Source organism: Mizuhopecten yessoensis, unplaced genomic scaffold (genome assembly GCF_002113885.1).
Source record: "Mizuhopecten yessoensis strain PY_sf001 unplaced genomic scaffold, ASM211388v2 scaffold3627, whole genome shotgun sequence".
Taxonomy (NCBI): Eukaryota; Metazoa; Mollusca; class Bivalvia; order Pectinida; family Pectinidae; genus Mizuhopecten; species Mizuhopecten yessoensis.
In genome coordinates, this window is record NW_018405139.1 from 701273 (window position 1) to 719196 (window position 17924).

Genomic DNA, 17924 nt, shown 5'->3' on the forward strand with positions numbered 1-17924 from the left:
ATAGGATTATTTGTTTATGATATACGTGTTCACTGCAAACGTGTACTAATTTTCTTCCGTTTTGTCTCTTTGTAGTATTACAGTTTCCCAACGTCAAAATTACATTATGACTTGTTACCGCTTTGCTTTGTAGCCCATTCCTTACTTCTTACCAGTTTTCGTTAAACAGATTAAATAGCTCTTTCTATTTTAATGTACGGGTATAATAAAAGACTCGATTCAGGTATTGTTCCTACGTGAGTTTTGATGGGTTGCACATGTATCTATTTACTGTAATTATGGAAACTTAAACATTAGTTGGCTTTGTGCACTGGTATCAAAGACCTGTTATGTTCCGTTTCCCTTTTAACTTTTCATTTGTAGTGATTGTGCGCAACGTTAGACAATTTGTTATGCTCTTCTAAGAAACTGATCGTGCTACAAGGAGTTAGAGAATATTACATACAAAATTGTTTTTATCTTTGGATTAGTTTTATTTTCAAAATAATGCAATGTCTTCCAAGTATGTTGATTTTATTCATAATTATTTGGTGATTTTCGTTTAAGTTCAATTAGTATAATGCAACGCCAGAACATCTGACTAACTCTTGATGATGTTAAAGTACAACGGTATATTTTTGGTCTGCTTTAATTTCAAGTATTACGTCATGCTATTTTAAACAAAATATCAAACAATTTTGTTTAAGATATAAGTTGTTTTTATGATTGAATCTATATAATTCGAATTGTGGGATTGAAATTAATGTTCGGCAATTAATCTTTACAAAACACAAGTTTAAGTGTCAGTTAATAAATAATACAAAATGTATGAATATGAGAAATGCACAATTGGAGTAAACGTTTAGATTTTATCAAAACATTGTATTGACAACCTGATCCATATATTATTCATTTACCAACAATCTTTGTCTGACGATTAATGTTTTCATCGGATAATTTTTACAGATATTATAATTTAAGTACAGCTGCAATATATTGCACTGGAATTAAATTCCAATTTTCCATACGAAATAATCATGCAATTGACACAACTATTACACATTTTTCCCCATACCAACCGTGCCGTCCTGTGATGTAAGTAAGTTGCAGTAAACACAATTCTTTCCGTTGTACCATCAAAACGAGGATCGTCCTCAAATGACCATAGCTCTCCAGTAGATATTTTTATTGCAAAATATTCCCTTTAAGAACAAGCCTAGTTTGCTGGTTAAACAGCATTTGCATGCAAACATAGGGTCTAATAACGTAAATGAGTGCAAGATTGATTCAGCAAGGTAATGTTATATGACAAATAACGACTAAAGCATCAATTTCAACACCTCTTTGTTCAGGAAATGAAAATAATAAAAAAAACGTCAGGTGTAAACTAAGTTAAACAAATAAACACAAATATGTATTTAATTAAAAATAATAATGTGATGTATAATTATACTATAATATATAAGATTGTCTAACTAGTGAAAATAAATGTAATAAATATATAGTAAATATTTTAGGAATTAATGAATGTATTAATAAGAAGTGTTATTATAACCATATGTTCATATACCTGTCAGAGAAAATCAAAGATTACATTAATCATATTGATAAATATAAAAAACACGAAAATGAATCATGGAAACATAATAACTATTAAAATAAAGTGATAAAGGACAAAAATAGTTTTAAGGAAAAAAACACGCAATTGCATGCTTTGGAAAATACTACAAATTCATAATAGTTATAAATGATGTATACACAAAGAATAGATAATTAAACAATTAAATCATAAATTGTCATTTAAACATTGACGCAATGAAAAACCAAATGTCTAGGGTACATAGTGAAAAAAGTGTGATATTTATTCAATGAATAAAAAAAACTGATTTCTTTAAATATTAAGATAGGCTATGATAAGGTGATTTTTAGCGTGATTTTAAAGTTTCAAGTGTGAATAAAAGAGTACGTGCACATGGGGCTGTATAAACGAAACAAACGAAAAATGTATTATGTTCTATATCTAACGGTCTTTTAGAGACATGCAAAAAAGATACATAAACATAAACATAAACAAAAACATAAAAAGATCAATCATGTAATCAATATGGTATTAAATGACGAATTTCATGGAACACAATGTAAAACGACCACGATTAATATGTTACATAATCATGTTTATGACCGTAACATTAACTTAAGTATATATAATTCCGGGGATCTGATTGGCCACCAGCCTTTTACAGGGTTAAAACAGTTGATCATTTACCAAATTTACTCCTTTGAGCCCGACCCTGCTAATATCTGCAGCTTACAATCTGTATTACGAGGGCTGAAAATTGTTACATTTCAACGTAGGAAATAAATATTGTATAAAGGACATAGGTTAAATAGAAATTAAATAACGAATTGCACACGAAAATGTTATCGTGTACTTAATGTAATTCAGCTCGTGCTATTTTTTTCATTCATTCTATGCATCAAATTGACTAACAATAAATGCTAAAATAGCGATAACTACATTTGCGCAAAATTATTAAAACCGCTATATTTGAAATTATTTTATGAATGCATTTTACCGATAAACCTAGCGCAATATCATGATACATGTAGCTTAAACATCATCGCCGATTCGCGGAACGGTAGTGAACTAAAACATGCACAATAACAAAATATGTGCGTATATAAATGTATTTTATCAACATTTCATAACTGGAAACAATTTAAATGTACGTATTTAAAATGAAGTCATGCTACTTAAATGTGTGAATACAAACCAGAAAGTTGATGAAAATTGTAATACAATCATCAGCATCAGCTAATCTGAAAAAAACAATCTTATTATTATAAAAGTTTATCAATTTGCTTTTGTTCATATTTATTGATTAGTTACAAACTGCCATACACCAAGGTGATACATTATATATAAAGTATGTATGTAAACTAACATGATCTCTGTTCAGTTAAGATAAATTAGTTTACAAATGACTAGGCAGATCGACGGCGATCAGGAAGCTTAAATACACGTTAGTGCATCTGTCTGGAGTTCTGAAATCCAGGGATCGAATCATGACCTGCCCCTTATTTTTTTTTCTTTCTTATTACATTTAGCGCTCAACTAAATATACGCACTGGAGGTTTATAGAGTCTCGTGTGACTTCGGGTCGAAAAGTTTGTTGAATTATGGAAATAGGTAGCGAAAGTTGTTTGGGTCGATCTCCGGCGACAAGATAACTCCACCTAAGCTAAACCGTTGGTCCAAAGTTAGAATTCCGATCTGGTCGTGCATGTTCTTTCCTCACCCCGGATGAGTATAAATAGGTAGCATCTATTCAATTATTCAATAAATGTATAAATTGCATTTTGTGTTAAAATGATCAGTTTATTCCTGTTGGAATATCAAAGATACGTATACATTATTTTGAATGTGATCACACATATATTACCAGACAAACGTAAGCACAGTCACTTTGTAAAACATCATACATTTGCTGTCAATATGGCCAACACTCTAGCTTTATTCATAAACAGCGTAAAATCATTGTTTAAAATCGGCTGCCCACTTCCAAATAAATCTGAATAAAACGTTATCACGTCTAAATGTCCATGTATACATATTTTTTATTACTTATTAACCACATTTTATACATTACGAACTGTTCTGAGGACTTTGGTATACTGGTTGCCATAGGTATATACTGAATCAATCGTGTCTTTTAATATGGAAAAGGGGCATAATTTTGGAGTGTATGAAATGTGTTGGTCAAATTATCTTATGGTTTTTCGATGCATGCAAACGCTTTGTATTTTACATAATAACTAATTTGTTATGATTATTATCATTGTATTTCAAATAAAAACTTGATGCAATGTCGTTAGCCAAAAAGGATAAAATTTAACTCATTGCTGAATAGGTGATATACAGAAAATTTAATAAACTTTTGATTTTTTCAATGTTTTCATGATAGAATACGTTGTGTAGAAGCACTTAATACATTATATACAGCGTTTTCCTAATTCGCAAGAAAATATTTGACCTTACACGTTTGTCTCCAAACCAATTTAAGAGAATCTTCGTAATACATCCTTGCAAATGTTATATTATCTTTGTGGGAAATCAGTGTATATTATTACATTTTCTTTTAAGAGAACAAGAAAATAATATATAAATATTGTACAGTGCCAACACACAAAGACATCATTTGCTCACAGAGCAGATACAAATATTACAGGAAATTAGAAAAACACCAAAATACAAAGGAAAATGACACCATTGGCACTCTCTAAAAGAATTCACCAATGTCATCAGTCAGGGTAAGTGAATCCAGAAGTATTATTATGATTTAAATGTGCATTGATTGAAAGAAAACATTAATAAACAAAAATTTAAACAATCGTTCGTTTTTTATATTTCAAGAAGACAAATATTCAGTACTTTTAGATCAAAAGTTTCCTATAAATAATTGCAAAACATTTTTTACTTGTTGATGACGTCATTGTTAACCGCTCCTCCATTTGACATGAGCTAGAAACGTAACACTCTAAAAAATGACAAGTCAAAAGTTCAAAAGGAATGCACTTTAAAAACTGTTAAGTTAACAGTTCAAGGAAGCGGTGAACCGTCATTCTTTAGGCCGGCCCTTGGAAGGACAATAATGATATAAGCGTTTGCCTTGTCCTTCAGGTTAATGAAAAATATATGTTTGCTTGCTATATCCCATTGTGTTCGTCATACTTAGTTTAATACAAAACATATGTTCTTTGTTACATTGTAAGTAGGTGATTTGGGTTAGTCTTAGATATTGGGTTGGAATGTATTTTTACACTACAGTTCAAGTGACAAATTATACATTGAAACCCGAGGTTCTGTCGAGTGTTACAATTCTATTCACGCTAGCGTATTGGAATTTTGTTTCTAATGTCACCAATAACATGCATTAAGGCCCTGAACTTATTAACTATAAGGACCACGTAAATTGTACGCTAGTTGATCATTGCTTTGTTAACAGTTTGGTCGTCGGTATTTTGAAGCATATACATTTTAATATATTAGTTTAAAATTTGTTTTATTCACAAAACATATGTTATACATAAATCTATCACTTTTCATTGTAACCAACATTAACAACTGGCTTAATTAATGATAGCGACGTGAATATTGATAATGTACAGAGGAAGTTAGAAGAGAGTTGGGGAAATGCAGTGTAAAATATTGGGCATGTACAAAATATAATATTATCAGATATTCAGTACATTGTGGTCAAAACAATTCCTTAAAATACGTTTTAATATATTGCGCGAAGATCTGAAAGAATTTTTTTCACGTGTTTAGAAACGAATATAATTTAACAAGACATTATAAAACCCCTAAAATATGAATGTTTAATCTTATTTAAATGATACTGCTTTGCTATAACTTTACTGCCATTACTATTTACTCCCAATAAATATAATAATGGCTTTCCTCCACCACCAAAACCTGACACATCCTTAGATGACCATAGTTGTTAATAGGACGTAAAACACAAACAATTCAAACCAAACCAAACCTAATAAATCTGTTTTGCATTTTTACAAATACACAATTCTCTAATTATGAAACCAATGTATACTTCTTTGAAAACAAGCATGCTGAATACATTCTACCTTTCCCAATTAGTTGAATATTACAACAATTGATTTATTACGGAACGCCAAATACCACCGCATTGTTTGCTTTTCAAAGGATATGATCACAAAAGCGAACGTCGCCCTGTGTCTGATTTATCTAATGAAATTTCTAAACATCAATGAATGTGCATAACAGGTAATTCTTTTATTGTGTACGCTTGCTAAGTATGTGCACGCTATTTACATTTCTACTTACAATTTAATGCTAGCATTTTGTTGCCAACTCCCAAATTGTCAAAGCTATGTGTGTGATGACATTATGATTCGCTAAATGAATGGCGTTGTTAGGGAAACATTTTGTAATTCGTAGTTTGTTTATGTTCCTCGCATGATCCTTTTATCTCAGACATAATTTCACATACGTTATTCATATTTACCACCTAAGAAGATGCAATTAATACACATATGGAAAAGACAAAGAGTGAAGAAGATAAGAACACACTACATTTTAAGATTTACTACTAACAAACGATTACTAGAAGAATCGCATTCATAACAAGCTATAACTATACCAAAACGCGGAAAACTTTGTACTATTTAGATATTGCTAGCGTCAGCAGGCTTGTACATTCATAAGCCTACCGCTGTGTGTCTGGATGTGTTAATTGGATGACAAGCAACATAACCAAAGACTGTGTCAAGATTTAAGATTGATTATTAGTACTCAAGACAATTGATGGAGTTGATAGAGATACTTAAAGTAATATAAAATAGTAAGAGCTGACACATGACGACCGTCAAATGACGATTCAACATGGCAGGCTTTATTTTGTTGTTATACATGTAAATGTAAAATCCATGTATGAGGAAAAGTAAACAATATTTTCAGTGATTTTATAATGTTGTTTTGTCATTTTCAAAAGAAGAAAAGAAACGATGAAAAACAAGAAAGAAAGAAAGAAAGAAAGTAAGAAAGAAAAGAAAGAAAGAAAGAAAGAAAGAAAGAAAGAAAGAAAGAAAGAAAGAAAGAAACGAAAACACAAATATGCTAAATCGATTATTATGGTACGTAAAAAAAACAACAGAAATCAATGAAATAAAAAAAAAGCAATGAATAAATCGAAATATTATGCATTTGCTATAATTATGTAGACCATATATCAAATGCTTTCCTATAAATATTGTTAATAGTTCATGAGTGTGGAAGAATATATATGCAATCATTTTCGATACTGAACTAGCACGAGGAACAGTATTAAATCGATATACCTCATGAGTGATATGATAATGATATTCAAAGAGCAACCCCACAATATACTCTAAACATTAATTGAAATTGAAAATGAAGTAAATTTTACTTTAAACACAGCGGTAGTGCTTCAGAACGTCACACACCATTTACGTTATAAAGCTTTCTTGTTGATAATGACATTTATTGTTTTTGTATTCTGTAAGTTCATTTAATAAAATACGAAAATGTGTTGTTTTTCTCTTTTTGTTTCACGAAGATTCACTTTATTTCACTGGTAAAATTGTTTTAATTATTTGTATGTATGAAGTAGTAAAACGACTTTTCATTTTCGCCGTTATATTGTCATATTGTGATGCTTATTTGAATCTGTTGTCTGGAATTTGTTTAAACTTTGTGGAAATATTAAGCCGAAATAGATTACTAGTAGGACGTTAATGATGATATATTACAAAGTAATCTCTAAAATTAGATTTAGTTATTGACGAACATTATTATATTTGATTATTTCATAATGTTTTTAATGTTAAGAAATCTCTATGTTGTTAGCTTGTCCCTGGTTGATATGCCAGAAGCATTTCAAATGAGTTGCTCATGAAAAATACGGAACCATAACAATAAGGACACTGCACACACGCATATATATACAGCAACTCACATTAGTGTACTGACTTTCCTAATACAGAAATATTTTACGAAACAGAATAGAGAAAACTTACTTTTTATTTATGACACTGCTCGTTCGGTGATTATGGTTTTTCATATCTCTCGTGCAATGTATTCACCACTTATTGGATCAACGACAGTGGTTGGTCATGATATATTGACGTTTCACGAAGTATACTAAAACAAGAACGTTATCCCCCTCCCCCGTAACACCGTTCGATATCTTTAAAATTTAGATATGGTCATAAAAATGCGTTATTTATTTTTCTTTTAATGAATGTTTTAGTATCCTTTGAAATGTAACATTCACATTGTTCTATAGCCTGAGATATTCTTTTAATATATAGGGTGATAAACTCATTAACGTAACTCCCGAAGCTTCAATGTCTGTACAATCAGTACAAACCACCTAAGAGTTTATACGTTTTACGTGTTAAACGTTTTTATATGAAAGAAATGTCTATCAATCGTAGACTCGAGTATTCCCCAAACAAACCCACGATGGACAACAGTAAACTAGTTTAATATATAGTTTCATTACAATGCATGATATGAAGTATATTTATTTATTACAGGGTGATCAATTCATCGATGTAAATTCCGAAGGGTTGTAAACATTGTACAAATCACCAAGGAATGAATACGCTTTACGTTTTTATATGAAAGAAGATGTGTTTCGATTGTACACTCGAGTATTCCTCAAACAAACCAACGTTGGACAACAATAAAATATATTGTTTATTCAAATACGTGATATATGGTATTTTTATTGGAAGTTACACATTTTTTCTGGGATAAAAAAAAATCATAAAAGAATCTTCAGCTGTAAGGCTGAAAATGGCTTATGTCAATCATGCCACACATTAGAAATTGGTATTTATGTCTGATATACTGTAGTTCCGAAGCATATTAATTCGTTATATACTGATTCATAGCATAAAAAAACACTACTGAATGTAAAGACAAAAGTAATGAATGGCATTTGTTGCACTACTATGTAGGGAATTCGTCCGTTTGATTGGCATATTTTGTATGTATTCTCGTTCTTCTTATCCACATTGTGGAGAAATGTGGAATACCTGCACATTAGGTTCCATTTCAAAGGGTTTCAGATTAATAAAGAATAAATTGTCTGAAGGATTTCGTGAGCCATAAATCATACCGACTGTGCTATGATCATCAGCAGATATTTATTTGATTATGGGAAAAAGCAAAACAAACATGGTTTTCATCTTCCCGTGGAAAATACAAGACAGAGTTTTTATAACTGACAAACTAGTTATTTACACATATAATGATTTACAAGCATACCTGACTTTGTATTGTTTTATAGGATTTTGTGTTTGAAACAAATAACAGACACATACACTACAACCAAACTTCATTTTAACCTTTTCTGTAGAATCATTTTGGCGTCATAATAAGGTCATGTGATATATCGAGGAAAGCGTATGAGAAAATTGTCTGAAAAGATAAAGACACATGCAAATACGTGGTTTTTTTTAGCGAGACGATAAATAAAACGAGGGAAGTTATATCGAAGTTTAATTGTTTGGTTTAAAGCAAAAAGTTGTTTTACATGTATACATTTGATATTTTGTGCTGCAGTTCATGACGTGCACAAAAACAACATATAAGTATGTCAGCCATTGCATTGTAACTTTCTTTAATCCAAGGAAAGGTCATACATGATTTAATCGTCAGTAATCATATATACAATATATGAATATTTTCTTTTTCTTTTTTCAGCGTGAAGTAATGATGTAATGACCCGCATTTGTCACCTCACCCCTGCCAAAACATTTAGTGTGTTTTTTTTGTAACAATTTTTTAATACGTGATCCACGAAAAAATGGCAAACCGAGGCTGTCCTTGATACTGATCAGATTATGTGAAATATGTTTAAATACTTAGGTTTTTTTCTTGGGATAGTACTAGTTTATTATTTGCCTAGTTTTGTTTGTAATCTGGAATAACCTGTTACCGTATACCGGGAAGTCTAACTTTCGCCCTCCTATGAAATCAATTTTCGCCTAGTGTTAATTTCGACCTTCACATTTAATTACTATATTTATTATGCTGTTTACTTACATTCGCTGCAACGAAAAATTCGCGTTCATTACGGAAGGTAAACAAGACGAATATTAAACTGCAGCGATCATTCTCCGGTAAACAGTATATATATGCTTGTCTTGACATTTAGAAACCTGTAATGCACCACGTGTATAATGCATGCTGACTCATTGCATGTTTGCGCACAGTATGGAAGCACGGATACTAAATGAATGAAACTTTTGATGTTCTGTTTGTTTATGAAAGACAAGGCGAACATGCAAAGATAACGTGTCCTTTTTGGTGTCCGTTTTTGATCCTTTTTACTTGAATGTAATCGTCGCTGCGATCTATGGCAATTAATAATAACTTATCAGAAATGTTAAGAAGAAACAGATAGTGTTATATATATAAACACGCACTTATTTGATTGTCAGGTTTCATAGGTAAATCGATATTGACCTAATAATTAATGTGTTATCCCATTACCGCTTACGTTATAAAACAGTACATGTATCTGATTACGGTATGATTTTTGCTGTTTCATGAAATATTTTGTTGATATGCTAAGGTGTCGTAACAGTGTAAAAGTAATCGATATATAGCCTATGTATGTAGACCGATCATTCGTTATACATGTATCAATGTATCAGTCTTATAAAACACGGTTGATACTGTCAAGTTATAAAATGAAATTGTGTTTAGAATATATATTATTCATCGTCTGCTCATTGTACTCAAACGTTTTTAACGCCATTTCCTTTACCTGCAATATAATTAAACTTATACATGTAGTAAGCTTCGTGATTGGTTAAGACTGTTTATAAAGAACTTCATACACTGATAAATCATAGCTTATAGAAAAGGGACAAAACCTTGTTCTATATTGATTCGGATACTATTGAACTATTTTCAGATCCGATAACAGATTTCTGTCATAAACAGGGACGATAGTAGAGGCTGTCTTTGGCTGAGGACCAGATTATCTTCACACGAAAAAGTGACGAAGCCAGCTGAAGTTGACCGAAAGTCGTCAGAGAGCCTCGATCTGAAGTCTGAACTGGAACCCAGGTAAAAATTGTAACATGAAAACTCCATTTCGTTCTTTTAAAACAAATTCTGATTGAGTTAAAGTTTCTTCCTATTCGGCAAGTGCCTCTTATAGACCAATTCTGCTAGCAAAACTACCAGATATGACAGTACACACGAGGAAGAATGGTTATCAAGTCAGTATGGATGCAATACCGAGATACACTATTCTATGTATCTTAAGCATTTTAGTGTCATCGGTTGTGTTTTGGTATATCCAATAAAGTGCCTCACACAGAACATGTAAACCAGCTTAACCGCCAACAACAATAACGTTTGTAATTTCCGTCGAGCTGTATTTCGTCTCTGCGTATTGCAGAGATATCTGCTCTTGTGAGCAGGTATTGATTGTTGCGTCATTTGTTTGTGAGAGTAACGTCATCAATTTTTGAGAAAACGACGTAATTTCTCACACAAACCAGTGACGTAACAATCAATACCTGCTCACAAAAGAAGATAACTCTGCAATACGCAAAGACGGAATAGTTTAAGCAGTGATTTATTCAAATCTCTTATAACACTTAAACAACATGATGAGAAATAATTTCTCACAAAAAAGGAAAATGAAAACTGGATATTTTTTTGTAGAGATTGCAAACTTTCAACATTAAGTTATTATTAGTTTGTTTTTGTATATATCAAAGAATAGAATAACTGAATTCCATCACTAGTGCATTAATTATTGTGGCAGTTGATTATGAATATTTTTGTTTCCTGTATTCATATAGCATTGAACTGTATTCGGTTGGTTTCATGGTATAGGGAAATGACAATTCCAAGAAGTACAATAGCTGATATGATTGCAATCTAAAATGTGTAGTGGTATACAGTGTTAATGCCATTAGAGGTGAATATAGCAATATAATTATTACAGAAAGTTCATCTACCTACACCTTAATATCAACATCTAATGGTAAAGCTGTTACAATCTACCAACAATGTGTTAATATACATGTAGTTTGAGGTATCGAATTATGCGCCCTCTCAATTAAACACAGGTATAATACGGAAATAGGATTTTTTTGTGAAAAATCATACCTAAACGATATATAAAGACATTTCCATATGATATTTGAGTGTGTGGGGAAAGGGTTTTCCCATTGAACCCTGATAAAGACAGGAACTTAAAGACAAAGAAGAAGAAACCTTTCAACCCTGGTTAATTTGTTTAATTTAGTTGCCAGCCACATCAATACATTTTCAATAAAAAAAAAAACATATTTTACTTGACTGTGGCCCACTTCATGCTGTTTATTTAAAGTAATTTGTACTGTGACGTATTCAAAGTGCTGTTACACATACATAATATTGAAATTTGCAACATATTCAACGTTTTGTTAATTGTAACGTTTGCAACTTATGTTTTGACGTGTTCAAGGTCGTGAGGTATCCAAAGCAATGCAATTTGGAATCAAATATATTTGATATATCAAAATATATTCCGGGTAGTGTTATTTGTGACGTATTCAAAGTTTTAGTAATTTTGACGTACTCAACGTATCGCGAATTTTGACGTGATCAAAGTATTGTTAATTATTATATATTCAAAATAATGTAATTTGTGACGTATTCAAGATGTTTAAATTGTGACATATTCAAAATAATGAAATTGTGAGGTGGCCAAAGTATCGTAAATTTTGAAGTGATCAAAGTAAAATAATTTGTGACGTACTCAAAGTATCGTGAATTTTGACGTATTCAAAGTAGTGTTAATTATGACGTATGCGAATTAATTCGTTTTGTGATGTAATCAAGGTAGTGTTAATTGTGACCTATCTAAAGCAGTGTTTATTGTGACGTATTCAAAGTAGTTTTAATTGTGACGTTTTTAAAGTAATGTAAATTGTAAATTCAAATGAAAGTTTAACTTGTGACGTAATCAAAAAGATTTGATTACGACGTATTTAAAGTAATAATAATTTTGACCTACTCTTAGCATACGTTGTATTGATTGTACCACACAAAAGTAACATAATGAACACTTTAGACCACAAGAAGCGTAATTTTGATGCACACATGAATTTTGCAAAATACTTTTCTTTTTAAATCGAGTTTCATTAGTTTATTCATCGTAATTTTCTATGTCACAATTTAAACTACTTTAAATCGAGTTTCATTAGTTTATTAACGTAATTTTCTATATTATAAACAGATTCAGTTAATATAAAAGCATGTTCGGAGACCGATACGTCCAACATACTATAAATGTTGTTTGGTTTAGTCGTCTAACTTTTATTTGCTGGTTATTTTCTAATTAGGTATTGCTGTATGTGAAAAAAGATATCAAGACAAGTAATATAAGACATAGTAAGAATTTTACATATATTAATAATGTAAATACTCATCTGCGTTCATTACTGAGGACTTAATACATATTCCCCTGTTGTTTCCTCTTGTTACTTAGCATGACATGCATGTCCATTTTAAACCAACGGATATGTCATATATACATACATACGGATAGACCAGAATCGTGCTGTCATTCAAATAGTGTTTGTATGCTACATAGTAACGCTTTCCGTACATTATCGAAATCCCAAAAATGTGGACTAATCAAATAATAATATTTGTGTTTTGTAGTTTATGTTTCCTTAACAAAACTTGGGTTCTCCTTTTAGACTGTTTTATAAGTTTCCCCCACATTGTGCTGTGTAAAGTCAGCTGTTCGTAATATCTCTTTCTAAACCTATGAATCTCACCAAGAAAATCATGAATTGTGTTAATTTTATGCACCCAGGTTTAAACTGGAATCCTAACAGATTCCTAGACAGACTAAGGTTTACCCACAATGCGTGTGGACTTTTGATATCTTACACTTTTACTTACAGAAGATTCTGGCTGATGTTATCTAAAAGTATAATTTCGTATTCCATCAGTCGGTCTTAAATCAAACAAATATACTAAGCTTTCTTGACACGTGAACAGAAATATCGAACTAAATTTGATTTGTTCAACCATGTATGCGGTATTATTAAAATTACATAGGAGTCTAGCTGTATTAACCACATCATATATTTAACACTTATAGTATAAAAATATGTATCATTTTCATAAAGTACACAAGAGAATACCGGAGCATAAACAATATCGTATTTTGAACTAAAAGAACTACGGCAAAATATGAAAATAACATTAGACACTCCCTTTTGGCAAGCTTTAAACGTCATTATACAGAAAATATAATATTCTTTTCACTGGTTTCACTGTATTTATCTTCCGAGACAGCCAAACTAAACAAATGAGGTGATGTTCTTTTTGTATAGCTAGGGTTGCATATTGTTAACGAAGAAATATATTCCTGGGGTTAAAACATTTGTCATCATTGCGATTCAGCGTTATATCCTACAAGCGTAAAATACTAGTAGCAAAATCATCCCAAATAACTCAAAATGAAAATATTTAGTTCTGTTGTCTCCAATAGATGTTGTATGTCCAATTCTCACACAGTCTAATACCTCAATAATGATTTATTCGAACTTGTTAAAAAATACAAGTTTTCGTAGATTTCGATAGAACATTAGAAGAAAAAATATATCAAGTAGAAATATAGACAGGGAATCACAAACAGAGAGCAGTAAGAAACAGTTTGGGGGATTTCGATGAGTCTGGGCCAGGAGACAGAAGCCAGCTTTAATAGGGATTCGCAGTATCAATAAAAACACAATATACTGCATTATATAAACCGGCTACCAATATGGGAACCCCCTGCAGAATTTGTTTGGGCCCTGTACTTGTGGAAACGACAGCGACCCAAATAATTCTGCTGTACCTAATTTAATGCTTGAGGTCTTCTTCCAAACAGCGTTTACGTTTCCTAGTCCAATAACTTATGTAAGGAGCATTACTTATAATCACCAGACTTTACCATGTAGGTCACTAGTACAGGTGTGTCGTCGATAAATTCCACGAGTTGATTTATTTAATTACAAAGGTGTTTTTTTCTAATTTGTGATTTTAGACCAATCTTAATGAATCATAAACCCGATTCCATAAGATAATCAAAACTGTGGAGTTTCATTCATTATTTGCAAATACCGATGTCACGAAGGCATAAACAATAAAAACATAGTTGTGGTATGAATAGTTAAGTGTATGCAACGACTGCTAAGTAACCAGTTGAGTGACAGCTAATGTTTATATACTCGCGCCTGTATAGTAGTATTGTCTTCTAAAAGCAGTCCTAAAGGATATACACTACTTTGCAGGTATCATTTGTAGTTTAGGGACCAAAAATCTCGCGCGGTGGATCATTCATAACCTAATCGACACATGAGAAATTATACAGGTAAACATAGCCATTTGTACATGTAAGTGGAGCGTAGTTTTCCTCATCCAGTTGCAATTACGTATATTTTGTAACTCGTCAAGGTGTGAATGGTCCTTTAACATTTAACTGAGTTGTAGATGAATAGAAGTATACACGTCATATTGTCATATTCATATTCACTGCATATTCGTGGTGCGAATAATAGAAATGTACATCCGAACGTACTGTAACATTAAATTGTCGATGGGCTGTAAAACAATACAATACAAATAAACTTGTATTTACAATTCTGTTTATATTTTTGAAATAACTTGATTGTATCGTTCTTATGATTAGAGATTAAATGTTGAAAAATGGAATAACAACACCCAGTGTGACAGACATTTTTACTGACGTCATTCATGATCCACTGCGTGGAAGTTTGGTTATCAAGTCAGTACTAAACGATATGTGTGACCAGCAAGGTAGTGTATATCCTTAAACATGGATGTAAGAAGACCATATGGCTGTGTCGCCTTGAGTAAAGAAACGTTAGCTGTCACTCAACTTGTAACTTAGCAGTCATTGCACTGAACTATTTCTTTCACAAATATGTTTTTTTTTATCTATGCCTTAGTGACATCGAGACTGGCAAGTCATGCAAGAAAATCCACAGGTTTGATGACTGTAAAAATTTGATTATCGATTCACAGTAATTTTGATGATGTTGATGAGGTGTTTGCTAAACGATATAAAGGAAATTAAACTTGTTATGTGTTTGTTTGTTTTACAAATATATTTTCCGGTTCAATTTTATCTTCATATAGCATCACAGGAATACCCATCAAGACGGGAAGTATTTAGTTTAATCCTGTACAAACATTGCATATTTTCTTTTTGTCTTTACTTACTTTGAATGCTACATGTTAACAAGAATAATAACACACTGGGTGATTATCATGTGTGTGTATTGTTAGATATGCAATTATACCTGCAAATTTACATGCAATCTAAATGAAATTTCAAAATAAATCACAGTCATGGAAATGAATATGCATCTATGTTTGATTTGAAACAAATAATATACGTATGCACGTTCCGCAACGTTTAAAGACCGGCTGGTTTTTAGCAAGCAAAGGCTGTCAACCAAGCCGTAGGATGTGACGAAATTGTAAATATTCTGTTGTCTACTTATAAAACCATTTGCCTATTTACACAACGCTATAGGTAATAGAAGACTATGTGAAATGCTCTGAAAGTCTTAACTCTTCAGAAAATAACACATGCTGCATATAAATGTATAGTAACACATGATAATATGCCATGAGCAAATGACTGTTTGTAAACACCACCTCGGCTGATATTCAAATAGAAGTAACGCTCTCAAATAACTTTTGACAAGGCCTTGATTATGGCGAACAACCACACACCGTTTGAGAATAAGACCGTCAAACGAGCGAGGAAGCGCTTCCTCCCATGAATCCTAATCACCCAGTCTGAGTAGAATTCTTCACGCCGATGTAAGTAACTTATGTCAGTTTCCAAGAACAGAAACACTCTGTATATAATGAAAGATCCTTTAACTAACATCAACATCTATAAACCTGGATTTTTATCAATAGTAGCACATCCTATCATCTCAATTCCTGCTACACTAGTGATGATGATATTAACCCATTATAGATCTATGATCTCTAAAACCTTAAGCCTTTGTACATAGATTTGACCCAATAAGAAAGTTAGAAAAGGATCACAAAACAACGTACACTTTAAGATGTTCTTTTCTGTAAACATTCTCGTTTTCTTACACATGCATTTTTGTTACCCAACATTACATTAAAAAACATTCTGTTGTCATAACAACCAGAGGATACAGAATACAAATTCCGATCGATCCTCCCTCACAGACACCTGGATTATAGGATTTTGCTTTGAGATAAAAGGGATTCTAGGATATGACTAACAAACACATATAATCTTGGACGGTGGAAAAACCACTTGCAGCCTCAAGTGAATTATACAGATATCCGATTTGACTAATTTTGTATTAACTCATAAGCCTGCATTACAAACTCCTTAGTAGCTTTTCTTGGCAAAGGTTTTTGGCATTTCTCACGTTGTTTAGAAATTAAGTCAATGTAGAAAAGTGGATAGATGTTTTTAATGTTTAACACATGAATTACAGATATACTTCGGTAATAAATTTGATAGACAAAATATGTCAAGTGTTCCGATGAAGTTAACATTAAGCATATAGCATTAAATATACACAAATACAGTCTTCCATGCATTACTTTTCAAATGGTCCTATTTTATGGAGCATTAAGGTCACATTGTATATTTTCAGAAATATATTCATTTGTTTAAGGCAGAAATAATATTTTCACACTTAATAAATATATTTCCGACTTTGACATACATAGCAAATGTATAACGAATTTCCATGAGAATGATGATAAGCTTTGAGAAGTCTTCATTTATGGGGTCCATGACGAGATTAAATAAAAGCTCGAGACAAGTGCAACATCACAAAAGTTCTACTTACATTGCTTTAGTGGGCTATACCTTCGTCATTCGGTAGGACACAAGTGTGACTCAAATAGAGCAGGAAACGTCAGGGCGATGTATCTGCTGTTTGCAATAAGGTCTCTCTCTGTTTCTCCAGCGTTGTCGCCGTAGTATCCTCCATACCAAACCATATATATATTCTACTATCAGCTCGAACATTTTGAAGATGAAAATAATTAAATTTGTCTATATGGTAATCTATGTTGTCTATGTGGTACCCTGTGTTGTCCATGTGGTACTCTGTGTCGTCTATTTGGCACTCGGTGTTGTTTCTGTGGTAATCTGCGTTGTCTATGTGGTACTCGGAGTTGTTTCTGTGGTACTCTGCGTTGTTTCTGTGGTAATCTGCATTCTCTATGTGGTACTCTGCGTTGTCTATGTGGTACTCGGTGTTGTTTCTGTGGTACTCTTCGTTGTTCATGTGGTACTCTGTGTCGTCTATTTGGCACTCGGTGTTGTTTCTGTGGT